Source organism: Carettochelys insculpta, chromosome 1 (assembly GCF_033958435.1).
Source record: "Carettochelys insculpta isolate YL-2023 chromosome 1, ASM3395843v1, whole genome shotgun sequence".
Taxonomy (NCBI): Eukaryota; Metazoa; Chordata; order Testudines; family Carettochelyidae; genus Carettochelys; species Carettochelys insculpta.
Window position 1 is genome coordinate 130,816,828 of NC_134137.1, and position 26,855 is coordinate 130,843,682.

General features: G+C 41.5%; 1 protein-coding gene across 2 annotated transcripts in view; it reads right to left on the reverse strand.

Moving 5' to 3' along the window:
* The window catches only part of UBE3A (ubiquitin protein ligase E3A), a 91,273-nt gene that overhangs the window by 59,053 nt on the left and 5,365 nt on the right, over positions 1-26,855 (reverse strand). For both annotated transcript variants that reach the window (XM_074991976.1, XM_074991962.1), the window contains exon 2: positions 3,315-3,382. The gene's annotated coding sequence lies outside the window, so the exon portion shown is untranslated. The remainder of the gene's footprint in view (positions 1-3,314; positions 3,383-26,855) is intronic.

Consider the following 26,855-nt stretch of genomic DNA (forward strand, 5'->3'; position numbering starts at 1 on the left):
TCTGAACATAAAGTGACTGCCAATTGTCAGAACTGTGCATCATAAAGGAAGGGATATTACAACTCAAATATTTGAAAATAAGAAAATATGTCTCAAACTTCACCATGAAGCCTCTAAGGGTTACACACCTGTCCCAAGCCTGAATAGAGGAGGAGGGTTGGTCAAATGATGATGATGTGCCGACCGTGAAACGATATGAATGAAATCTGATGCCAGTACAACTAAATGATAAATGACGCCGGCTAGGACATCACCTGGACAAATAAGGTCTGTGACATCAATCAAGTGATTAGGGTTGGGTTGATAAGTTGGCTACCAAAAGAAAATTACAACACATGTACTATCAATTGGAACATGGAACATCTGAACACTGTGGGTGATTGGAAAATTAGAGCTACTTCACAAGGAGATGTAGCGATACTGATGTGATATACTTGGATTGGCGGAGATGCGTTGGATGGCATTGGGAGAGACGTGCAGCTATAAAGTAATTTGGTCAGGAAATGGAACAAAGCATGAGGCAGGAGTCGGATTCCTTCTCAGCAAAAGAGATAAAGGAGCATAGTTAGGATGCAAACTGGTGAGTGCAAGAATGATGGCACCGAGATTCAAAGCAAAACCGTTCAGGTCATTCAGGTGTGTGCACCCACATTGGACAGTACTGAGGAACAGATTGAGCTATTCTATAAAGACGTGACAAAGACACTGGAGAAGATACTGAAGAGAGATGTGTTGATCATTGGAGGAGATTGGAAAGTGAAGGTTGGAACAGATAATGAAGGTTGGGAGAGAGTTTCAGGAAAGTTTGGATACCGATAAAGGAAAGAGACGAGAAGCTACTAGACTTTGCTACAGAGCATGAGATGGTGATCTGCAACATGAGATTTCAACAGAAGGACTCCAGGAAGTGAACATGGCAACCGAATGGTAGATATGATTTTGATTAGAAGATGGGTAACATCACTACAGCAGTGCCAAACTTTACAAGGAGCAGATATAGATTCGGACCACAATCTAGTCATTGCAAATACCAAGATGAAACTCAAGAGAAAGCGTAAGACAGTTTAAGAAGAGGGGAGACATGGCGAGATTAAGCGAGGAAGAAATACAGAATGCATACAGAGCAGTGCTTGAAGAGAATATTAGGAATGCAGTCACAGAGAAAGACCTAATAAGAGTGTCGAAGGGATAGCCATGGTGATACAAGAGGCAATTAAGCATACTGTTCCAGAAGAGGAGAAGATCAGTAAGAAGTGAATTATGCAGAAAACACTGAAGTTGGTCCAGGAGAAGAGAGCACCAAAGATCAGAATGGATCTTTCTGAGAAAACAGAACAATAATATAGGGTGAAATGCAATGAGGTATGGAAAGTGGCCAGAAAGGATAAGGTGAAATGGTTAGAGGAGCAGCATGAAGATATAGCGAGGTATTATGGCGAATGTAAGACCACGGAGGTGTATAAAATGATTAGGACCATTAATAGCAAGTGGCAGCTGAAGCAGATTACAATCAAAGATGAGAACGAAGAGGTGCTCAGGAACAAGGAGAAATTGTGCAGCGATGGACGAGATATTGCCCCAATCTATACAAAGCAAAATCTGAGTGTCTCAGAAAGAACGATGGAAGAACTGGAAGAAATATCTCCAATAAGCATGGAAAGCGAGACTGATATTTCAAAGGAGGAAGTAGAAACAACAGTGATATGACTAAAGAACAAGAGCCCTGGAAATAAGATCATGGAAGAGATGACTAAATATGGCGGAGAAAGTATGATTCAGAAAAAACATCAACTATGTAATATGGCACGGAAAGAAGGGAAGGTGCCTAAGGAATGGACAAGATCTGTGACAGTGACAGTATCCAAGAAAGGAAGTACAGTGGAGTGCAAGAACTACAGAGCAATTGCCCTAACAAGTCATCTAGGCAAGGTGCTAATGATGATACTGACGGATTGACTAAGATCGCAGACAGATATAAGAATATCAAGTGGATGAGGAAGCAGGGTTTAGGAAAGATAGAAGAACCATACGGCAGACACTGGCACTAAGATTGATAGTGGAAAAAGCTCGATGAAAGAACAAGAACATTTAAACTTGCTTTGTCAATTTTCAGAAGGTATTTGACAGTATAGATCGGAAATTGACATGGGCAGTGTTGGAGCCACACGGAGCGGATAGCAGACCGATATGGCTGTTGAAGGGTATCAATGACAATGCAGAGGCAGTGGTCAGAATGTGCGGAGTGTTGGGAAGTTGGTTTAGAACGAGTAGAGGTACGAGACGCTGAGTACCTTCATCACGCACCTAGAGAGAGCGATGAAAAAGATCAAGGAAGAGGTAGAAGGGATATTTGTGCATGGGATAAGAATTAACAACTTGAGGTTCACAGATGAGACAGTTATCACTGAGGAAGATGAGAACCTAGTGAAAACGGTGCAGGTGCTAAATGAGGAAGGGAAGCGATACAGACTGATTATGACCATTGATAAAAACAATGATATTTGGAGATAAGGAAATAGGATGGAAGATCAGTTTAGATGGGACTGAAGTAGAGAATGTAAAGAAGTTCACATATCTGGGGAGCAACATAACGTAAGATCTAGACTGTAAGAAGGAAATAGCAAATAGAATAGTGAAAGCAAGACTGAGTTTGAAGGCTGTAGAAAAAAATCTGGAAAAGCGAAGTGATTAGCTTAAGAATGAAGCTGAGTATCTTGAAAATGCGTGCATTCAGCAGCATGTTGTATGGATGTGAGACATGGGTGATAATGAAAGATTCAAAGAGAAGAATATTGGCGTTTGAGAGGAGTTGTTATGGAAGGATCCTGAGATTAGGATGGATGCAGATCACCAATGAGGAATGATATATGAAGATACAGCCAAAAGAGAACCTACTGCAGAAGGTTATACAATGCAAGTTACAGCTATTCAGGCATATTTGAAGAACGAACAATGAACAAAAAATCAAGACCCTACTATTCAGCATAATGAACAGTTTGAATAGGAGAGACAGACCCCACAGAGAATGGGTAGATGATACAGTAATTGGTGCAGAGCTAGCCTGAAGAAACTAAGCCACTCCGCAACGGACATGGAAAGATGGAAGGAAATAGTGAGAAATGCATCAGGCACCAACAGGTGCAGAGCCGATGGTTGTTGACAATGATGAAATGTGTTTCAGTAATTCCGCTAAGTGGACTATTTGTCATAACTTCCCATTTTTATAAACAAGTTTTGCTCAGGTAACAACTGCAACTCAAGAGATATTTGACATGTTATATATACACACCACTTGAAAACAACAGCAGACCTACCATATTTTTCCACAGCTTCAGAAGTTTGTCCTTGCGAATTATAAAACGGATTTCCACTGGTTTTGAACCTGTAATACAAAACAGCACATTAAAGTTTTTGCACTGATGAAGAAGTTCAATACCAACTTGAAATAAAACAAATCAGCCTTGAAAGCGAGTGTCATTTACTGGATGAACGTTATCAGAACACAAAACATTTTATATGCATAAAAACAATTACCTTCAGTATAATTCATGAATGGACACAATATTTACAAGGACATACTGTGTCAAAGGAAACAGAAAAATCAAAACAAAAAGAATGTCTTTTTTCTACTCTTCTGAATGATGCAAAAAGACTGTCCCAAGAGACCTAAATAACAACAACAACCCTCTCTTTGATGGAAGATCTTGGCAAACCCTATGGAGAGACTGAGATGTATAACTGAGAAAGTTTGTCTGTCTTTAGACACCACAGGAACAGTAAAGGGAAAAAAAAAAAATCACATTTTTGTGTTTTTGCTGAAAATGTAATATTTCAGGTTTGAAGGCATTGCTATAAAATTATTTTAAGGAGTCATAACTAATAATGGACTCAGACATAAAACTGATAAAATACTAATTTAGAAATAAGTGACAGAGAAATATGTTCTTCTCTCATAAAACTCAAAGAAAGGTCTGCATTCACAGAAGGAACTACCACCATCCTTGACTCCCCCCACCCCCCCAATCTAACCTGCCCCAGAACCTTGAAGGGTCCCCTCAAGGCCTGAACTCACAGCCCTCAGTTTACAAGGCCAATTCTCCAACCACTAAGCTCTCTCCTTCCAGAGGGATCAGGCTGAGGCTCAGGCTGAGTCTTTTAAAATGGTGTTACTATGGCTCACTAGATAAAAATTGGAGAGATTGTAAATTTACCACAGTACCTTTGGGTACTTTGAAAGTGAAATTATAGTCTTACCATAGACTTTAAGGCTAAAAGGAACCATTATGATCTCCTAGTCTCACCTTTAACATATGGTATAGCATTTCACCTCAAGTCCATAACTTCAATTTGAGCTAAAACACATCATTCATAAAAACATTCCATCTTGATTTAAAGATGTGAAATAATGGAAAAATCCATCACATACCTAGGTAAACTGTCCCTAATTACCCTCACTAAAAGTAGACTCTCTGTTCAGGTTAGGTCTACTCTAGCAAGCTCACAAAGGCACAGCTGTACCAATGAAGTTATGTAGTAACAGAGAGGAAGCTGTGCTAGTCTATACACTATCAAAACAAAAGGCAGTCAAGTAGCACTTTAAAGACTAGCAAATTAGTTTATTAGGTGAGCTTTCGTGGGACAGTGGGTCTGTCCCACAAAAGCTCACCTAATAAACTATTTTGCTAGTCTTTAAAGTGCTACTTGACTGCTTTTTGTTTTGGCAATGCAGTTATGGCACTATAAGATCACTCACATAATCTCTCATGTAACCACTCGACACAAACAGGACGTAGCTCTGCCATCAATATAATTAAGTCACCTCCAATGAACTATGTTGGCAGGAGAGCATCTCCTGCTGCAACAGTGTTGTCCATAACAGGGCTTCTGTCACAGCACCTTACATCACTCAGCCGACCGTTTTCTCACATGCCCAAGCAACATGAATTATAATGGCAAAAGTATGAGTCTAAACATAACCTTAGTTTCAAATTATATGACAATTTTTTCAAACTGAACTTTTCTCCATGCAAGCAACAAGTATCTGTAATTATTTCAAATAGTTCTTCTTCTTAATATTGTTAGCACACAGATTCACTCAATAAAAACAATTTCTCTCTGGTAATATGTATATTCTGCATGCCAGAAAGAGACTGTGTGTTCACAAGTGGAACTGTGACCTTGTTAAGTTATGCAAATCACATGACAATTTACCTTAAACTTCAGTCAACCACACAGCCTGCGTGGCATTTGAAACAAAGCAACTACAGGTTGAACATCAGTAATCCTGCACTCTAGTTAGCCAGATATCAACTTATCACGGGTTTGGCCAAGTTTCACTTGGTGCCATAGTTTGTTTACAGCCACCAGTCCTGGCTCTCAGTGTTCTGTTATTTAGCTGTAATTTATCCCTAAATGTCTTCTAAGAGCTCTGTATGCAGTGAGTGTTGGTAATGCTGCTAGACCAGTGGTTCCAAACCCTGTCAGTAACACAGCACACTTCAATGAGACAAACAATTCCATGGCACACCCACTTTTTTTCAGCTGAATTGATTGCTCATAAATGTCACATTTACTATCATTAGTGTTTTACTAGAGAGGTTTGCAACATAGCAGTACATGTAAAAAGCTAAATGAGGATCAAATGCGTGAATTGTTTCAAATCCATCACAGAATACACTGTCTTAGACTGCTAGCACAGAAACATTTTCAAAATCTACTCAACACCATGATAGGGATGTTGAGTGAACGAGTAATCGATGGAGGCAGACAATTAAACCTTGACACAGCTCCAACAGGCTCTCTCCCTTGCTCCCTCCTCCTTGTCACAAAAGGGAGTGGCGGCAGACTCCCCGCCAGCTCCTTTGGGCTGGGTAGCAGCATTTCAGCTGCCTCCCAGTGTGAAAACGGTTCTGTGGGGTCAGCATCTTTGCAGAGCCACTGCAGGGGTGAAATGGCTGAACCTTGCACCAGCTGGGACTCAGGCAGCCTGGCTGCTTGATCCCCAGCTGGCACAGGGTCTTCAATTTTCCCCTATATGGGCTCTGCAAAAAGCCACAGTGACAGGAAATTGATGAAATTTCATAGCAGACTTGGACAGTTCTCATGCACACTGGTTTAAATCCATTGTACTAGACAATATTGACTTCTCATGATTGAACAAATTCTCTCGTTCAGCACCAGTCAGGTCCCAAGTGTGCTGGATGAGAGAGGTTTAACTTGTACTTTAGTGAGCACGCCTTGCAACTGCACTGACACACAACATGTAACTAGGACCAGAAAACAGATTTAAAATCCAATCTTACTAGGACCACTGTGCCACGTTATTATTTCACGTCAGACTTTTGAAAACATGACGGTGGAAGCCACATGAATTCATCAATCAGAGAAAGAATAAATGGAGGTGAATGCAAGATGGAACTGCACTGGACTATGAACACAAGGTCTAGAGGATGAATACTGTGAACAACTTGGAGATGGAAAGAGTGGAGTGAAAAAAAAAATCAAGAAATCTCAGGAGGAAAAAAAAGAGGGAGATGCAGCAGGACATAATGAAACTTGTTAGGCAGCAAACTGATGCTGCAGCCAGATTCAATATTCGTGGGCTTGCCACTTTCTGCAGCCCACTGCTATCTCAATAGTGGAAAGTCATGCGTCCAACCAGTTCTGAAGCAGTAGCCACTATACTAGTTACTGCTACAGCCCCATTATTCTGAAAATACATTTATCGTTCAAGCCAACTAGCTACACTCGACCGGCCAATAGTCACATAGTCACCATAGCTCTCCATCCCTTCAACATTCCACAGGGCATTGGGATCATGGCACTACAGCTAAGACTCATCCTATGGGGCAAAAAAAACCCACCACAGCTTCACATGAACTGCCCTGTGAAAGCTGCAGTTGGTGTATGTATAGCTGAAATGGACATGAAGATTCTTATCCATTCATAAGTTCCATTCCCTCAATTTACTAAGTTTAATTTAGATTTTAATGCATGTTTAAAAATTACATAGGTTTTTTTGCTCTGATTATATTACAGAATAAAATTATATCTGGAACATAATTCATTTTTATAATTTCACAGTGTATGTAACCAAATGCTTGGCAGTTTTGAAAGCAACCAATTAAGGTTTTACGACATAATTTTAGGGGACTGGAGAGTCCCCATACAAGCCGTATGCTTAAACTAGAGTTATGCAAAAGGACTAGGATCCTTTAGCTCTCATTGCCATAACAGGAAAAATCATCTTTGTTGCAGACAGGATTGGGTTACCAAAACAAAACCAAAACACACTGTAGTAGTTTACAGGAAAATATTAAATCCTTCAATCCATCTGTCATAAATAGAATGCTAGCAACATAAAACAAGGTTGTTTTTTTTTTTTGTTTCTTTTTTAAATAAGGGTTTTAATACCTAATTCTAAGTGAGGGATAGGAAGATTTTATACGTATAACAACAGGAGTTATAATTACATGATGTAAGCCATGTTTGTTTTATTCTTTTAGTAGTAAAAAAAACTGTCTAAATTCTGTATAAATGTGTAACGTATTAAGCAATTTTTAACAGCATGTAAGATCTGCCTCCTGAAGGATTTGTGGCATCAAAGTTTCTCTGCATGTGAGCAACATAAAAATGCAAGAAACGACATGGGAGTGAGTAGGTGACAGTGGCAACTTCAAGGCAGGGTGGAACTAAACAAAAAAGTACCAGATAGGGCTCTACCCTACACATTTCAGTAATGCTAGAATGAGGCACATTTACCCTTCTTGTTTTAATAAATCATGTGCTTCATGCTTTCAGGCAATAGGCTGAGCCATGGCTGGACATGTCTCAACATGCTACATATGCACATGTAACCATTCCATGCAAAACTTGGCATATACTCTTTGTGGAGTGTGATGGGGGGGTGACAGACTCTAAAAAGGAGAACAAAAAAGGTGCATCTTCACACAAGCCCACCAGCAGGGAGTGGTTGTTTACTTACAAGACCAGCAGCAGGGAGTGACTGTTTACTTACCTGATTTACCATACCCTAGGATCACATATTTGTAGTTGTCAATAAATGGTTCAAGTCTACTTGGTCTCTCTTGACAAAATTACTCTGGAGTCAGAGGAAGAGCAGTTGATAACAACTGATACCCCATGTACCTGGATTCAGGGTGAATTGATTTAAATTATTAAAATCAAGTTACCAAAAAAGCTAAGACTGACTGCACTTAGAGTCAACTTAATTTTGAAATAACTCCCTTTGAACTTACTGGCACTTGTGTTTTTTGAGAAAACAAGTATAGGATGGGGTTCCCTTGGAAAAAAGCAAAATAGGAAACAGATTTATGGTACCACCATTGTGATCTTTGACCGTGATGTTCCAAAAAAAAAGAGAGAAAATGACAGTGGTAACTGGCAACTTTAGATTTCCCCTACTGCAGCTTTGTTTTACTGTATACGTGAGCAATTGATTCTAAACCTAGTTAACTAATTAAACAAGTCATGAGGATTAGCTAAGCCAGGTAAGCAAACCTTTAATGTCAGACCCCACTTTTCAGCCCTGCAATTAGCTGAGGTCCCCCAAACCAGTGGGAAGACCACAGGAATGGATGAGGGAGTGGAGGGCATTTGGGAAGGGGGTGCTGGGAGGCTTCTGGGGTGCCCCAACAGGGGAGGGGTACTCATGGGGAGAACTCCAAGAGGGTACTTTACCAAACTCAGAACTCACTGGCTGCCCCCACAGCTTGACTCAGGGCTTCTGCGCATTCTGACTGGCTCAGCGGCAGGGGGGCATTCCTTTGGCAACAGCAGCAGCAGAGGCTGCGTGGGAGAAAGCAGACGGCTGGCGAGGCAGCAGAAGCCACCGGGGGGTGGGGGGCGTGGAGACGATCACACAGCGCCCCCCCCTTACAAAATATCACCTCCCCTACTTTGTGCACTCCTGAGCTAAGCTAAACTTTCTTTCTCTAGCAACATCCAACACAGCAAACAGCTTGGGAATTTATTTGTCAAATCACACTTACACTAAAAGGCATAGAAAGAGTCTCAGAGAATGATGCATTGCCAAGTGAATTATTTAAGTTACTAACCAATTGATAAACTCAGCCATATCCATGTGCTTATCCACATAATCTTCTCCTAACAAATAGTTTTCCTTATGATGTTTCATCATCATCGTTTTCTTGCATTGCTTACACTTGACATGTTTTCCTTTTTTACCCAGGAAACAAACTTTTTCAAAATATTCCCAGTTAGGGTCTCTCTTATTCCCAGAAGCCATGGTGGCTTTTCTGTGGCAAAAGTGTTTGTGTGGGAGAAGTGGGGAGGGGGAAAGAGGAATATAGGAAGCGCTGAGTGTGCTGAATGTCCTCCCTTTTATTTCCAGTCCGCTCCACTGTTCTATGCTGCCTCCGTCCTTTCCTAGCTTTCTCAAAGGAACTTCATCACATGCTTTTTTTAATGGGATTTACTTCAAAACTAAGTGTACTCTATGCACAGTCCGTCTTCACTTTTCCGGTAACCTGGAATCAGATCTTCATCAGAATGACAGAGTTGGGAATATGAAAGCTACTTGTAGAAGTTTTAAGCATACCATACATTTAGTGTTCTTAGGACTTGTCTGAATTAATAAAATTTGTACTTTAAAAAAAAAGTTTAAAGACAGTCGTGAGCTAGTAACTCAGGAGACTGCTGAAACTGCAAATGTGGAACATTTATGTAACATTTCATATTTAGTTTAATAACAGTGCCTTAGTATTTGTGTGTATGATTTAGTTCTTTTTCTAATGTACTGCTGCTGCACCTGCAGCTTGACACAGGTAATGAGTATTAAGTACTGTTTCCTAAAAAAATAAAAAATCAAATTATCCAAAAGAAAAAAAAAATACAGAAAGTATACGCTCTTAGGTTATGTAAAATGCTGTACCAAGCTGCAAATTAATGTAGTTTAGTAATCAGATTTGCACCGCTGTTTGAAGAAATATGTGAAGTAGTATCAGTCGGAAACTTCGTTTAAATCAATCTACCCCGACAGAAATTAATTTTGATTCAAACAAAGGAAAGCATGGCACTTACTACATGAGAGTCAATGAATCTATCCCAGTGCCTCAAGTAGAAACCAGCCCCCATGGGACCAATTACTAAGTTAATTCCCTAAATTGTGGGTTACCCATAAACAAGACTCTGGAAAGCTCAGTGGAGACGTGCTAATTGTGAGAAGCGATTCTTCATTGACAAAGGAGGCAGGAGATGAGGCAGAAGCAGCAGTTACTTAAACTAAGTCATTACTAGACCAGAGGACACTAGTTCTCACATCAAAAACAATTCTACCCTTTGACCATTTCACAAACTGAACAGTTCCTGGAGATGAACCATTGATTATTGAGCAATGATTCAACAAAGTCCTGCAGCTGCCCTGTGCATCTTACTGGGACCTACTGGAACAAGTCATTGATGGAAAGAAGTGGAAAAATAAGTGGTTTTCTATTTTTGGTTAAACTTATGGCTTCGAACTCCAGAAAGCCCATACAAATTTGCTTTCAAGCCCAAAGATCAAGAGTTTATTCGGCTCCTACTTGCTCAGGGATTTAATAATTCTCCCTCATGATTTCATGTAGCCATGAGCAAGGTTCTGTCTCCTCTTTTAGAAAATAATCAGGTTATCAGTGTTATGGTGACAATATATGAATTGCCTTAAAAACTGAGATGCACATACACTTATCCTAATTTGGCTGCTTAAACTACTGAGTGACACAGGATTAAAATTAAAACAGGAAGAAGGTTCAGATAGGCAGGAATAAAGTATCCACCAGGAACTAAAACTGGTCCTAAAAGCAGATAGGCCCTTCAGGAGCAAGTCCAAGGTATCCTAGAGCTCCCAATGTGCTAAACATGAGTTGCGCTCCCTTCTGGAATTCACAGGTTTCAACAGAGAATTCATTCTCAGATTTGATCAAAATATTAAACAGCTATACAGACTTCTCAGGCAGGGAAAAATCTGGGAGTGAAGTCTGAACAGAATCAACCAGTCCAGTCCTTAAAAACCAAAAGTTGCCTAGACAGCTACACTAGCACATCCTAATCTAAAAAAGATAGTTTTATTTTGGAAACAGGAGCTTCAGCTACAGCTGCCTGTTGTGTTAATGCAACTTCAGTTAGGCAAAGAAATCTATCACTTATGCTTCCATGCTTCCTAGCGGAGCAGAGGCAAAACTTTCTAAAAGCAGAAATCAAGTTCTAGCAGTGTAAGAACATAAGAATAAGAACATAAGAATGGCCATACTGGGTCAGACCAAAGGTCCATCCAGCCCAGCATCCCATCTGCCGACAGTGGCCAATGCCAGGTGCCCCAGAGAAGGGGAACAGAAGACAATGATCAAGTGATTTATCTCCTGCCATCCATCTCCTGCCCTTGTTCTGAAGGCTAGGGCACCATACTCTATCCCTGGCTAATAGCCATTTATGGACCTAACCTGCAAAAATTTATCAAGCTCTTTTTTAAACCCTAATAGAGTCCTGGCCTTCACAGCCTCCTCGGGCAAGGAGTTCCACAGGTTGACTGTGCGCTGTGTGAAGAAAAATTTCCTTTTATTAGTTTTGAACCTACTACCCATCAATTTCATTTGGTGTCCCCTAGTTCTTGTATTAAGGGAAAAGGTAAATAATTTTTCTATATTCACTTTCTCCACACCATTCATGATTTTATATACCTCTATCATATCGCCCCTCAATCGCCTCTTTTCCAAACTGAAAAGTCCCAGTCTCTCTAGCCTCTCCCCATATGGGACCCGTTCCAAGCCCCTAATCATCTTAGTCGTCCTTTTCTGAACCTTTTCTAATGCCAATATATCTTTTTTGAGGTGAGGAGACCACATCTGCACGCAGTACTCAAGATGTGGGCGTACCATAGTTTTATATAGGGGAAGTATGATATCTTTTGTCTTATTATCTATCCCTTTTTTAATAATTCTTAACATCCTATTTGCCTTACTAACTGCCGCTGCACACTGCGTGGATGTCTTCAGAGAACTATGCACTATAACTCCAAGATCCCTTTCCTGATCTGTCGTAGCTAAATTTGACCCCATCATGTTGTACGTGTAATTTGGGTTATTTTTTCCAACGTGCATTACCTTACACTTACCCACATTAAATTTCATTTGCCATTTTGCTGCCCAATCACTCAGTTTGCTGAGATCTTTTTGTAGTTCTTCACAATCCCTTTTGGTTTTGACTGTCCTGAACAACTTGGTGTCATCTGCAAACTTTGCCACCTCACTGCTTACCTCATTTTCTAGATCATTGATGAACAAGTTGAACAGGATCGGTCCCAGGACTGACCCCTGGGGAACACCACTAGTTACCCTCCTCCATTGTGAAAATTTACCATTTATTCCCACCCTTTGTTTTCTGTCTTTTAACCAATTCCCGATCCATTGAACCATTCAGCATTCTAAAGCTCTTGATGGGTTAAACACCACTGTTCTTAGGATTTCTTATATCCTTCTAAAATATCTTTTCTCTGGGCAAACTAAAGATGGACAGGTATCACATTCTTGGCTGGTTTGCTGGACTGTAGCTTTAATGGGTTGAGATTTGCGGGTAAAGAGTGGACCATCAAAAACTGCTTTAGATTTAATGGCAGGCGTGAACCCCACAAGTGCTCACATCTTCAAGTAACCAATCAAAAAATATTTTTCCTTTGTCCAAATATGAAGAGAAAACTTTTCCTGAACAAAGATCTACTCAGGTGAGGATTGTAGGTGGTTCATCATACCACACTAACTGAAAATCCTACACTGGCTTTGTACTTACAAATCCTGCCAATCAGACAGGGATTGCAACATAATGTAATTATAAATGTGACTTGGTAAGATAAATTAGCTGCAATATTTCCTTAGAAAAAGAGGTATACTTGTGTTCTGACTCTCAATGGGCCTGCATGGCTTCAAAAATGGGAGGAAATGCTATGTGTAATGCCGATGGTAAACCTGCGCTACACAGTGAATGATAACTATGAATGATTGTGTTTTTAAAAAGTATTTGTGATATAACTTTACCAAATAAAGTTTCAGCTCATTAAAATAATCTTCCACTCTTTTGTGGGTCTGACAAGGTTGATTCTGAAGCTAATCAGGGAACAATAAATGGATCCTTCTGACAAACTCCACAATAAAATGCTGTAGCAAAAACTCACAAAAATAAAGTCAGAAGATACAATTTTGCTGAAATGAAGAACAATCTATGGAACCTCTCTTGAAAAAAGATGAGAGATAATTCCTCTGAGTACTACTTGAAAGGGGTGCTCTGGTCAGAGCAGAGCCACAAAGCCAATGGATGTGAGTAGCACATAAACATTTACAAACTGAGATCATGTATCTTGCACAAAGAAGTAGAACATTGCTCATTCAAGTGAATGTGTACTGAAGACAGCTAGGTAGCCTTCAGTACAATCTGTGAGCAATTTCTGACAGATCGGTCAATGTGCTGCTTTCAGGACAGATCAGGGAAGAAACAAGATTCCCTTAAACTCAGAGGACATATGGTCTACAGATTAGGGGCAAACTGATTATACTAGGACCTTACCTACAGGAAACAAGTCTCTCTTGGTAAGGCGATGCTTTCACAAAATGAATTGAAGCTTTCCCGTAAACACTAACACTGCTTTAAATGCTACTAGATGTCTCAGTGAGCATGTAATGCATAGGTGGGGAATTTATATTATTCTTGGCTTTGACCAGAGACACCATTTCAAGTGAGACCTAACCCAGTAAATATATAAATTATATAGAATCAAGATGAGAGTCCACATCCCCTCCCATCCTCCAGCTAGTGGCAACATGGAGCAATCAAACAGCACAATTAGGCTATGTCTACACTAGAGATTTTTGTCAACAAAACATGGGGGCTATCCACATTCTCCATGAGTTCTGTCCACAGTAAATTGACAGAACACAGCACTTTTGTCAACAGCCTTATCCTGTTTCCCCATGAGGCACAATGTCTCTGTCAACAGAAAGCTAGTCTGGATGTTCCTGGAGGACTTCTGTCGACAGCGCTACAAGGACACCAGGCATCCCTGTCTGCTGTGCTTCTAGTTGGCCGTTTAGCCAATAGAGTGGCCGGGCAGTCTGGCTGCTATCAGCAGAGCGGATCGCTCTTTCGATCTGCTTTGCAGTCTGGACACAAACTGTCAACGGTAGTTTTGCTGAAAGATATCTTCTGACAGTAACTTCTGTCAACAGATCACTAGTGCAGATATAGCCTGTGAAAGGAATTTAGAAAAATGGTCTCTGAAAATGGAAAGCATAAGGATATTAAATTATCACAAATTCTGATAGCTCCTTGAGCAGCTACTAATTAATGCCTCTATTAGATATAACCTATTGAAATCATTGATAGACCAGCTACCACAGATCTGATACACTCCTGTTCCACATAAATTCCTGGACCAACTGAATACTTGACTTCCTAAAGTGAGCAGAAGAGCAGCTCGGCAGGCAGGAGAAAGAAGATGGAAATTGCAAAGAAGATTTCTCTATAAACCAGGACTAGACCTTGAAGCAGAGTGTCAAATAATGGTGAAACATCTAAGTAAAGGGAACTTGCCTTCCTTCTCTTGATGAGACCCTACCTCATTACTGCTGAACTACATTCTTCTATCAAACATGTTTACCTCAAAAAGGAAGACTCTTAAAGTGTTATCACGGGGGCGGGGGGGGGGGGAGGGGCGCTATTAAAACCCATTGGTAAATCCTAGATATTAGAGACTCTGTCATTAATCTAAACAGAGCAAGAAGCCCTTTGTTTTGTTTTTGAGAAAATGTGCACAGGGGACTCATGCTTACTACCACTTTCTGCTTATGGGAAAGCTGATCTTTTCATGTGGCATTATGAGGTCTATTCAAAATAGCTGAAATTATTGTGGTCTAGCAGCAGTGGACTCACACTGGAGGCCCATTCTGAGTTACTGAGTTCTCTGAATGATGGCATGGCGATGGTCCAGACAGAGCTATCATTGGCAGAAATCCAGTTATTGAAAATCATATTGGGAGAAAATAATTAATTCTATAAAATACCTTAGAAGAGTGCATGCTATTCAGAAAGTGCTTCTAAACTTGTTTTAGAATTTGTAATTGCTATTCCATATAGTAACGGATGGTCTTTTTGTGTACAGAAAATCCATTCCGCCAATTCAGTTGTATCTACTGTGACAACCAAAACCTGGTATGCAGGAGGTGGGAGTACAAATAGAAGCATATACTATAGGGAATGCTAGTTTAATTTTATACTTGTTATATATATATGAGAATTTATTTCAAGTCAAACAAAAATCCATGGAAATGTGTTAAATCACTCCTTTTAAGTGTTTAATGGCGTGACAGGGTAAAGCCAATACAAAAGTTCAGGAGGGCAAAGCAGGGCTGTGTTGAACTAACAGACAGAGTGGGAGCAGCTGGGGAGGAGGCTGCCCTAAATTAATTGAGGCCAGCTGGTCCCACTTAAGACTGCCTTTAAAAACTCTTTGCCCCATGGGATGGGGGTGGTAATTGAGGACAGCATTGGAGGCGAGTGAAGAGAAGTAAGAGGCGTTTTTCTAGGAACAGCAGAGAAGGGGAGGTGTTTTCATCAGCGAGGAGCTGGGGCCCCTGTCCAGGTGGCCCTGTGATTCCATGTGATACCAAAAAGAACTGATGGCCTGGGGGGAGCCGATCCAGGAGGGGGAAAGTGTTGCTGCTGCTATCACTACCTGAAGGAGGTACCGGGGGGAAGGGGTGATTGGGGAAGTGGCCCAGGGAGAAGAGCTGCAGTGTCCAGGAAGAGGGGAGTCCTTCCCCACCAGTAGCAGCCACAGAGGGTTCCTAGGCTGGAACCCAGAATGAGTGGGTGGGGCCTGGGTTCCCCCCAGACCACCCCCACCCCCCCCTTCCCTGTCCCAAGAAGGGAAATGGCCTCCTTGCCGTGGGCCACTGGACTGAATAGAGGCCCAGAGCCCAGGAACAAGGATAGCCTCACCACAATGGATAAACTATATCTCTAGCCTTGAAGTGAATACTACTTTTTGCTGCTAAAATTACTCCTTTTGCCAACTTCTAAATGATTAAAACAACAGCTGCCTGTTAAATCTGAAAGTCCTATTCATATGAAACATTCTGGTGGATTGGTCAACCTTCAAAATGCTCCAGGTAGTGATGCTGATGCAGACAGCAAGGACAACTACCTGGATTTGTGGGATTTTGAAGAAAAAAAAAAAAAAAGGAGGGGGGTTAAGAATAATGGGTTCATATCATGGGACAGGCACAGTTGCAAACTGGGAAGTTGACCGATGCTCCCTGTCATCCCACTGTGACTCCTATGGCCCCATCATGCATTGCCAAAACTTCCCAGAAGACGGTGTGCTGGATGTGGGTGAGCTGTACAGCAAGATGCCTGCCCACTGTGCACTGCACTCAACACTGAGTATTCACACCACTACTACTAGGAGCCATATGTGTAGACACACAAGCGATGGACTAACTTTGGTATTTGTGTACCAATGTAATATGAGTCAATAAAACTTTGAAGTGGAGACAGTTAAAGACAAGATGGAACAGACTTTATTTCAAGGCATCATTCAAGTTGAAGCAGCTTGGTAATACTTCTTTAGTCACTTGCAAAGGAATGGAGGAGTGGGAGAGATTAAGTTAGTTACAAAATGTTGTAATAAGCCATAAATCCACTCCCTCTATTTGGTTCATCATTTTCAGTCTCCAGTAAAGTTATGAATTTAAGCTCTCAGGCTTGTCTCTTGAGGGCTTCCTTTGAAGATGAGGACTGAGAAGTCAGATATAGAGTGACTGCTTTGTAAAATGTTTTCTGTGAGCTTTCCCTTGAAGGTAGAGTTATTGTCTAGTTTCACCCACGTGGTTGTGACTTGCACATTTAGTAAATTGGATGAGGTTGTAACAGGCATGTCTAGAATCAATGGATCTTGAAAGGTGAGTTGTCAGGTATTGATCATTGTAGCAGTGGAGAAATATCTACAGATTTTGCAACTGATGTTCTTGGAAAGGTCTCATGACTCTTCAGGTTGATGGGTCCTGGTGTGTGGGAAGCTTGTTTCTGATAAGCTTGGAGAGACTGGAGGTTGTGTGAAGATCAGAAGATGAGGTTCAGAAAAAGATTTCTTTCATCAAGTTGTCCCCATTGAGCCTAGGTTGTATCTATTTGAGGGTAACCCATTTAATTCCACTGTGTCCTGATAGGGGTCAACCAGAGTTCAAAGGGCTTTATTTCTGTATTGATGCAGGTTCCCTCATATTTGGGTGATCTATCTACTTTTCCAGTGAAGCATTCTTGTTTGGTGAAGGTGGGTTTAAGTGTGTTAAGGCATATATCTCAAACTTTCTTTGTAGAGCATATTCCATGGTATGTGGGAGCCTAGCTGTAGATTAAAAAAATTCTTCTTGTTTTGGGAGTGCTACTGGGACTTGTAAAAGTAGGTGTAGCGATTCAGGGGTTTTCTGTGTGCAGAGTTCCATTACTGAAGCTGATCAAGATGCAAAGGAAGCTGATGCTCATGTGGAAGTGTTTTAAAGAATTTAATGGGTGGTGCTTATTGAAACTGTGGTGGAAATTTCTGAGGAAGCTTAGGTCGTCGGTCCAGAAGATGAATACTGCTGAATGTAAAACTGTTATGTGTGAAGATGAAACAGATGAGTTTGATGAGATATTTGTTGTGGATAGCTGAGGCTTTTCCATAATCTTGTAAGTACCTGAGTCAGGCAGAGATGATGTCATTGTGAGGAACGCTGATTATACACAGGCGACATAAATGGTGGTTAGGATGGTGTTCTGAGGGAGGGTGTTAATGTAGAGTTTCTGAGAAAAGTTGGTTGTGTCCTGGAGGAATGTGGCCCTTTGTCTGCCAAGTGGTTTGATGATATGTGTTCTCATACTCCTTCAGTAACACTGCTGTGGACAGATATGGTAAGTCTGCCTGGGCTGCCTTGTTTGTGTATCTTAGGAAGCATGGAGAAGGACCCCAGGGTTTGTGGGAGATGAGGTTGCAATTGTCTGGGGGGGGCGGGGAGAATGATAAAGACCACAATATCGGCTGGTGAACACTTTTACAATGCAATCACTCTACAGCTAAACTTCTCAGATCTCATCCTCAAAGAAAACCTACACACAAAAATCATGAACTGAGCAGACACACTAGATTAGGGGTGTGCAACCTGCAGCTCTAGAGCCGCGTGCAGGTCTTTAAGGGCTTCTTTGTGGATCCCAACATCCACCAACCCTCCTGATTATTTTTGATAAACAGTGAATGTCTAAAAGCCAAAAATAAACACTTCATACCTAAATCGCAAAGGATATATGATCTCAACATGTTGGATAACTCCCCCAGTGTCCTCCAGAGAGAGAGAAGGTTCAGGAATGAAAGTCAGGAAGACAGTTCTACAAGCACACACATTAAGTGTGAGAAAACAGAATATGTAAAAAGTTTGTGAATGCCCTGGAGTAAACATGTACCACATCACAAATCTTTGCGTGTGTGCTGTTCTTAAAACAGGGGTTACAAAACATACGGTTTGACATTTTTTATTAATGACTGTCTCATATTCACATGCACTGCAGTTCCTGAATTAATGAGTTTTTTACCAAGTTGAAAAAAAATGGCTCTTCTTGCCAGCCCCTGCACTATATTCATGGATTAATACCACAACCTATAACTTACCCCAACCCAGCATTTTCCCCCCTCCTCTACTTCACCATGACTGCAGAAGCGTTAACATCGCATTTCAACTTGAATTGTCCATTGAAGTGCATATTAAGTACTTATCTGTTTCAACTTATATTTAACTGTGACTTTAAGAGGGTAGGATTACATGTAAACAATGCACCAGGGTAGCTTCACTGCTGTGTTAAGTGAATTTAGATGCTCCTTGCAACAAAGCCTGTTGCCAGCTTTGTCCACATATTTATTCTAGACATGCTAACGCTGGACCTAACCACGTTAATTACAAGATTGGGGCTCATTCTCCTGTAGCTCAGTCAATGTTATATGCGTCATCATGTGTCAGCAATGCCCCTCTACTATGTACACTGGACAAATCAGGCAAAAACTTCGCCAAAGAATGAAGGGACACAGAACAGACATTAGGAGTCTCAGTACAGATAAGCCCATCAGTGAGCATTTCAAAGGAGTGGGCCATTCTGTTAAAGACCTGAGAATATGCATCCTAGAAGAAAGAGACTTTAAAAGCAGATTACACAGGGAGATTTATGAACTGGGGTTCATACTCAAATATGACACATTAACACTTGGCATGAACAGGGACAGCAATTATCTCACGCATTACAACCCTTCTTTTGATGTTTGTAATTATCTCAGGCTAGACATTTAACATCCCCCGCCCTTCAGTTCCATGCATTTGATGTTAGTTATTACAATATCTTTGGACCTCCCTGCTATATAACTGAGTCTGAACTGGAAATGCTTTAGATCTGAAGAAGTGGGTCTGTCCCACAAAAGATCATCACCTAATAAATTATTTTGTTAGGTCTTTAAAATGCTGCATGACTGCTGTTTTGTTTTGTTAGAATACAGACTAACGCAGCTACTTCTCTGTTACTATTTCAGATGCTTCTGTGCTGACAACAGAGAGCTACCCCCACTGGCACAGTTAATCTAGCTCCCAGAAACATCGTAGCTATTGACAGGAGAGACTCTCCCTCTGAAATAAGGCTGTCTACACCAAGATGTCTGTGAAAAAACTGGTATAACAACATCATTCAAGGACGTGGATTCTTCACACTGATGAGCAACATAGTTACACTGGCATAGATCTATGGCATAGATCTAGATAGAAAAAATTTTGAGCTTGAAGTGCATCACCTTGTAAACTCAAAAATTTGTCTCGCATGAACAGAAGATGATTCATAAAATTATTACTTCTTCCACCTTATCTAATATCCTAAGACCAACATGGCTATGAGACTACCGTATACATAAAATAATAATGAAAGAGAAGAATATTCTGTGTCCTGGCCTGCAAATGAGAACAGCAACCACTTTACCCCAGAATGTACACATCTAATCCTGGTGCTCTCACAAACATTACACATATTTGACAGATATTTATTTAACTCATTTTTAAGGCACCTATAACAAGGCATCAAAATATCATATAATAAAAATATAAAACTTCAGCAGTCCACGTATATTGCCAAACAGAATTCAGGATTCTGGCAAAACTTGACAACCCCTCAAGTGAAACATAACAATAGCAGAAGATATCTCAACTGGGACCAAGGAAGTGGTGATGGAAAAAGAGGAAGAAGATGCTCAATAACAGGTCAACAATATAAGTAGAACTATCAAGTGCCATAAAATTTGGGTTCAGTCTTTAGCAGAGTTCCAAGTCAAAGGACTTTTGAACAGGAATAAATAAATAAAACCTTATCCTTAGTACAGTGACTACTTACTGGGATCAAAAGCAGATCCACCTGAAGGGCTACGAGGGTGAGATATAGCATGACAACAATCAAATCTATTAAGTTCTTAAAGCATAGCACCACGGTGTCCAATACAGTTGCCACTCGCCACATGTGGCGAACAGGACACAGTGGTGTGGCAATTTGTCTCTGTAGCCGCACACAACTCATGGAGCCTATAGATGTGGCTCCTCCTAGAGTTGCATGCAAGGGCCACCTGCCCACATGTGCGCCCCACTCCTGGTGGGAGAAACACCTGGCAGCAGCGACCCCAGCTGCTCTGGCAGCTCCTCCAGCCCTGGCAGCAGCACTGGTGAGTTGCCAGCATTTATTTGCAGGTGGGGGCAGGGGGACGCCTGGCACAAACATGGAAAGATGACAACCACAAGTGTGGTGCTCTTTCAGTTCCCATTGGACACCACTGGCCCAGGTTATGAGGATATCTTGTATTAAAAATATTGAATTATATCCTTTAGCTGATTAATAAGCATAATGTGAAGGAAAAAATAACTTCTACCCTGACAAGGAAGCACTTGCTCCAACCTGTGTCTACACTAAAACTTCACAGCTGTAATTCAACTCTGGTGCAGTTCCACTGCTAGTAGCAATGACCTAAGCTATAATTTAGGTTGTACCTCCCTTACCCAGTACCTTCGGGACAGTAGTTCTAGAAAAGGGATTTGGCCGAAAGAGGAGAGGTCAATGCCCCCCTGCTAGCCTCCAGCCCCTGCTCCTGGGCTCCACTTCCAGCTGCTGACTGTGACTCCCTAATCATGGTTCCCCAGCTGCCAGCTCCCTGGCCCCAGCCATGGCTTCCCCCTGCCACTGCTCCTGTGGGCCACAGCTTCCTGGCTGCTCCCCAACCATGGCTCCCTTGGGTTCAACCCCCTGCTCCCCAGTCCCAGCTGCAGTTCCCTGGGCCTTGGCTCCCCAGGCTTAGCCACCCACTTGCCAGCCCCATCGTGGCTTGCTGGTCCCAGCCATAAGCTGCCACTCTCTGGCCTGGGCTGCTGGGTTCCTGGCCCTGGCAAACTGCTCCCAGAGTGAGGCTCCCCCACTTCTTCCGGCCACCATGCCAGAGGCAAGGCGCCCCTGCTGCTGGCCCTCCTTTCCGCTAGCCCAGCTGTGGCTGCTGTGGACGAGGCTCCAGCTGCTAGTCTAGCTGGTACCCCCTTCCCAGCCACTGGAGCTAACTGGTCCAGCAACTTCCATGGTTCTGCTAGACCACAGATGTTGCCAGCTGAGAAAATACTGGATTTCAGTGTTTCAACCTACATAAGGAAGGCTCAGATTGGCAACCAAATAGGTGACTAAAAAGTGACTTGAATGAAACCTGCAGTATGGTTTGCTGAAAAGTGTAAGGCCCCATCAGTGCTACAGGGTCTGTGGTGACAAAGCTACCATACAGTAGCTATGGTGGCATAACTCTGTAGTGTCACATCACAATGGAAGGGTTTTTTTTTTTTTATTATAATATGAAGACCACCTGCTAGCTGCATCTGCAATGGGCTGTCAGGGGCAGACTGGAACGGCTCTGGCACATGGGATGTGGAATTTGTACACCTCTTAACATTGTGGCTTTGTCAACCTATATTTTAAATGATGACCAGGCCTTACAATCCATGCACAGGCACTGCCCAAGTTACAAACATCCCCACATGCAAACAATAGTTCACCTGCAGCCTCATGAGAGAGCCACAGGTGATGGGGAGCAGCACAAGTGCGGGCTGGAGGACTCAGGAGGAGCAGGAAGAGGTTGTGCAGCCAGTAGCTGGAGAGAAGTGGCATTTTGAAGGGAAAATCGCTGCTTCTCTCTAGCTGCCAGCTGCATGGCCTCTCCCTGCTTCTTCAGAGTCCTCTAGCACATGCTCATGCTATTTGTCTTCTCCTGCTGATGGGGGCTGGCTGCAGCCCATGGTGGGGGCTGGCTGCAGGAGCTGGTGCAGAGCCCAGGGTGGGGTGCAGGGGGGAGCAGCTGGGGGACACCCAGAAGTCTACTTCAGAATCTCCACCTACCTCATCCTCCTCCTCTAATTAAACCTGTCTATCCTCAAGCACCAGTATTCAAGGTTAAATAAATGATAGCTACCAATTTTCATTGCAAATATACAGTATTTCAGCTACATTATGGATTAAATAGGCTATTGTGGGCTAGCCTGGGAACCTAAATACCATTTATAAACATTGTTTCTATAGAAAAGGCATTCTGAGTTCCAAACAACCTACTTACAAATGAACTTTTGGAGCACAACTCGTAGTAAGTTGGGGACTTCCTGTGATGACAGAGAATTCAAACATCAAGACTAAAAATTCACTTTCAACAATCATAGAAAATCCCAGTTTTCTGTTTAGAAGAATATCAGATGCTTCTCTTTAAATACATCTCTCCCGCTACCAGTAAAAAAAAAAAGGAAAAGAAGAGGGTGTATCAAAGTGGGGGGGCTCACTCTTTGCTCCCCAGACACTGAAGTGAGGGTTCAAAGATTTCACCAGCATGGCTCTACCCAGCAGAGCAGCTGCACCCTTTCCTCTTTATTTCCCACTCTTCCGCAAAAACGGAGAAAAAGGAGGAAACAAGTGGCAGAAAAAACTGAAGCAGGTGACACCATCCCTAGTCCCCTCCAACCAGGGGATTTGAAAAAGTGATAAGAGGAATCAGACTCAACTTTTAAAAATAAAAAGTTAAATACTGTGACCATTTATCTTTCTCATTCTTACAGGATGATGGTTAAAAGAGAGGCACATTTATATTTAATTAACTGGCCCTTTCCTCCAGTTGATATAAACTGCTTTTTCTAATTAGTTTAAGAGAAACTCTTAGGGGAGTCTCAAAGAGAAACCAATCACTACTACTTCCTTTACCTATAGCCCTGATAAACTTTTTCTTCATTCTAATGAACGTATTCTCTTACACTACTATTTCATTTATATTACAGCTTAATCAATAAGCCATTTTATCCTTTATTCCCTGCTCCCCAATCTTCCTCACCAAATAGTTCCTCCTCCTCTTCACATGGAAGTCACCCGCTCCCCATCTGCCAATACTGAGTCAATACATTCCACGTACCATTACTTCATGCACAAAAAACATGTCATGGACCACGAAATCTGGTCTTGTATGTGCTTTTATCCTGTCCTATACAGATTTCACAGGGGAGACCTCTTTCTCAAATTGGGGTCCTGAGGCAAACATTATTTTTGGAGAATCACAGTACTGCCACGTTTACTTGTATGATGCCTTCAGAGCGGAGTGACGAGAGACTGTCAGCTGCTATCTGAGGTCCCAGCTCTACAAAGAAGTATGGATGGCACAGTTTGATATTTCCACCCTTATTTTTGTCCAATTTGCAGGCAATTGGCTTTACAGCTGGTCTGCTAGCCAGCAGCCACCACTTTCCTGATGCCCTGTTCTGAAGAGTGCCACCACCAGCACAGAAGTAAGGATAGCAATACCACAAACCCAGCAACAACTTTGAGGCTCACCCCTAACCCCTTATCCGGTCAAGACCCTAATATTACAACACTGAAATTTCAAATTTAAATATCTGAAATAATTAAGTTTATTATTTTCAAAATCCTATGACTGGGAAGTTGACCAAAAAGGGCCATGAATTTGGTAGGGCACGAGCATGTCTAAGTACTGCTCTCTCCCTGACCTCTCTTTATGACCAAGTGACTTCTATCTTGATAACTACTAACTCTCAACCTTGGCTCATTTCTCACATTTGCTTCCTTCTATCTTGTTTCCACACCATTGAACGTCTCAGAAACCTGCAAGCTTGCTCTATTTAAATTTGCCATCCCCATGTTCAGTACTATCATCTTCCTTTAAAAAGTGAAGTTATTTCTACTTCATTTAATTCCTTCACCTACACCACACCAGACACGTTCACTAGCTTTGACTCCCTCCTCAAGCTTTTGTGAATGTAAAATTCCTCTCTTGCCAGGATTTCATTGATCTGTTTCGATTTTTTCCCCCCTCTTGAGATAATTCCTGTTAGGGTTAGAATGTAATGGTTTTTGTCAAATGCTTCTTTCTTCTTGCAGAGTCAGGAGATGGATCTGGGAAACATCTCATCAATGACAGCACAGGGAGATAGCAGCCCTTGCTGCACAAGAGGAGACACTAAACATTAAGGTGTCTCTACACTACAATGAACCTCTCATAGCTGGCACCTGGCAAGTACTGGTGCTTGCAGGGTTCACGCTACGGGGCTATTTAATTGCAGTGTAGATGGCTGGGATTGGCCTGGAACTGCAGAACCCTGATTTACGGCCCAATCCTGAATTGCTTCAGTGCAATTTTACAGCCTTGCTGCCCTCAGACCCATAAGTGCAGATCAGCTGACACAGGCCAGACATAGGTGTTTTACTACAATACAGACATATTGTAAACCCTTGGCAGTTTTCCCCAAATGCCTCAGGATATCTAGCTACCACAGGCATGAGCATTCCAGGAGAGAAGTATGGACCTGTTTTATAGCTATAAGAAAAATCACACACTTCCTCATGCTCAACCTCCTATGGAGATGCTTCACTTCCTCTTTTATCATGGAGCACCCACTCATGTGAAAGTAACCAGTCGAACAGCATATCTTCTTCTTCACTCTCCTGTTCCAAGTATGTGTGTGGAAGATCCCAAATCCCTGTCCCATGAAAGGCTGGGAGAAGAAAGAGGAGCAATGGAACCCCTTTTCCTTCACTTTTGAGCACAGAGGGCCTGTGGACAGTGGTGGAAAGGAAATCAAGAGACTCGGGATGAGATTTTTCAGAATTATTGAGCATCAGCAAATCCAGCTAACATCAGTGAGAAATACAGGTGTCCAGAGTTTCTGAAAATCAGGCCCTTGTAGTGCACAGACAGTCAGTTTCATTACACGTACATGAAAAATAGAATGTATGGCCCAAAGATTACCACACGCTCAAAAAGCACAACCCCTTGTTTGCAGGACTCCATGGGGTCTATGCCCAAATTGTTGGCTGTCTACTTACATTAATCATCTATTAGAAGGGAACTACAAATGATCGACTTTTATCATTATTGGCTGATGGGAAGGACTTTTTCCTTCATGAAAATTTGTGTGTTAACTCATTATGAGCCTCATTTACTGCAGACCCAATCCTATTAATACTGAGCATGCTCAGCTTTCACTGATAAAGTTTTTGAGAGACAGGAGGGAAAGAAGAAGAGTACAGTTACAGTTTGTGTGCAGTTCTACACAGTTTACATCTATATACTTTGCACTGCCTTTTACTGCAGATATCAAAATAATGTACATACATTAATCGTAACTCAGGATACCCTCATAAGTTAGATAATTATTACAAATCTCAGAGGGGTAGCTGCTTTCATCTGTAACATAAAGAGTAGTCCTGCAGCATCTTAAAAACCAACAGATTTGGGCAAAAGCTTTCATCAGCATCAACGTGGTTTTTGCTCATGAAAGCTTATGCCCAAATCTGTCTTTAAAGTGTCTGTTGTTCTTATAAATATCACACATTTGTAATATAGGCAAACAAAAAAAATGTATTTGCGATGCTGAAAAGGTGTGGTTGCTTATCTGCCAGACTCCTTGATTATTATGCATTCCAAACATCATATTTCATCAGTGCAAAAGTTTAATACAGAAACTCATCATCATCAACAACCAGAGGCTCAGCTCCCATTGGTGTCCAATGCTTCCCTCACTATTTCCTTCCATCTTTCCCAGTCCAGTGCGGAGTGGCTTAGTTTCTGTAGACTAGCTCCACACCAATGATACAGAAATTAGGTGCATAAAAAAGCATTAAAAGTGTCATGGCCAAAGGATTATTGAAGCCACTGAAACAAGCATGCAGGATTAAAATATCCTACTTGCAGTGTCATGATGCTGTATACATCAATACTTAAACTGTTAAAATAAAAGCAGTGACTTTAAACTGTACAGAATTACATATCCAGTACAACAAGTATCCAAAATATTGGATAAAAAGGGCATTCAGGTTATTAATAAATATAAATTAAACTATTAAATTTTTTACACAGCCCACAAAGCCTGTTGTAAACACTATGAAACGTATCACCGTGGGTCATAACAGGTAAGAAATATACCTCTCCTCTATTACTTATTATAACAAAAAAAAAAGCTGAAAAATTTTGAGGCATATGCAAGATGCACAGGTTTTCAGGGGTCTATGAACTGAAAATACAATGTAGGCATATTGGTTTAGTTGGCGTGGTGATTAAAACCCCAACAGCTTGTCTATGCTAGTACCGCTATTATGGAGCTGAACTGGTGGTAATTATGGTGGGAAAAATTTAGAAGATAGCAGAGGGTAGATAAGTATATTAAGGTTCTGCAAAACATTATGATTATGCTTTACAACTTTCAGAGTGAGCACTGAAAAGT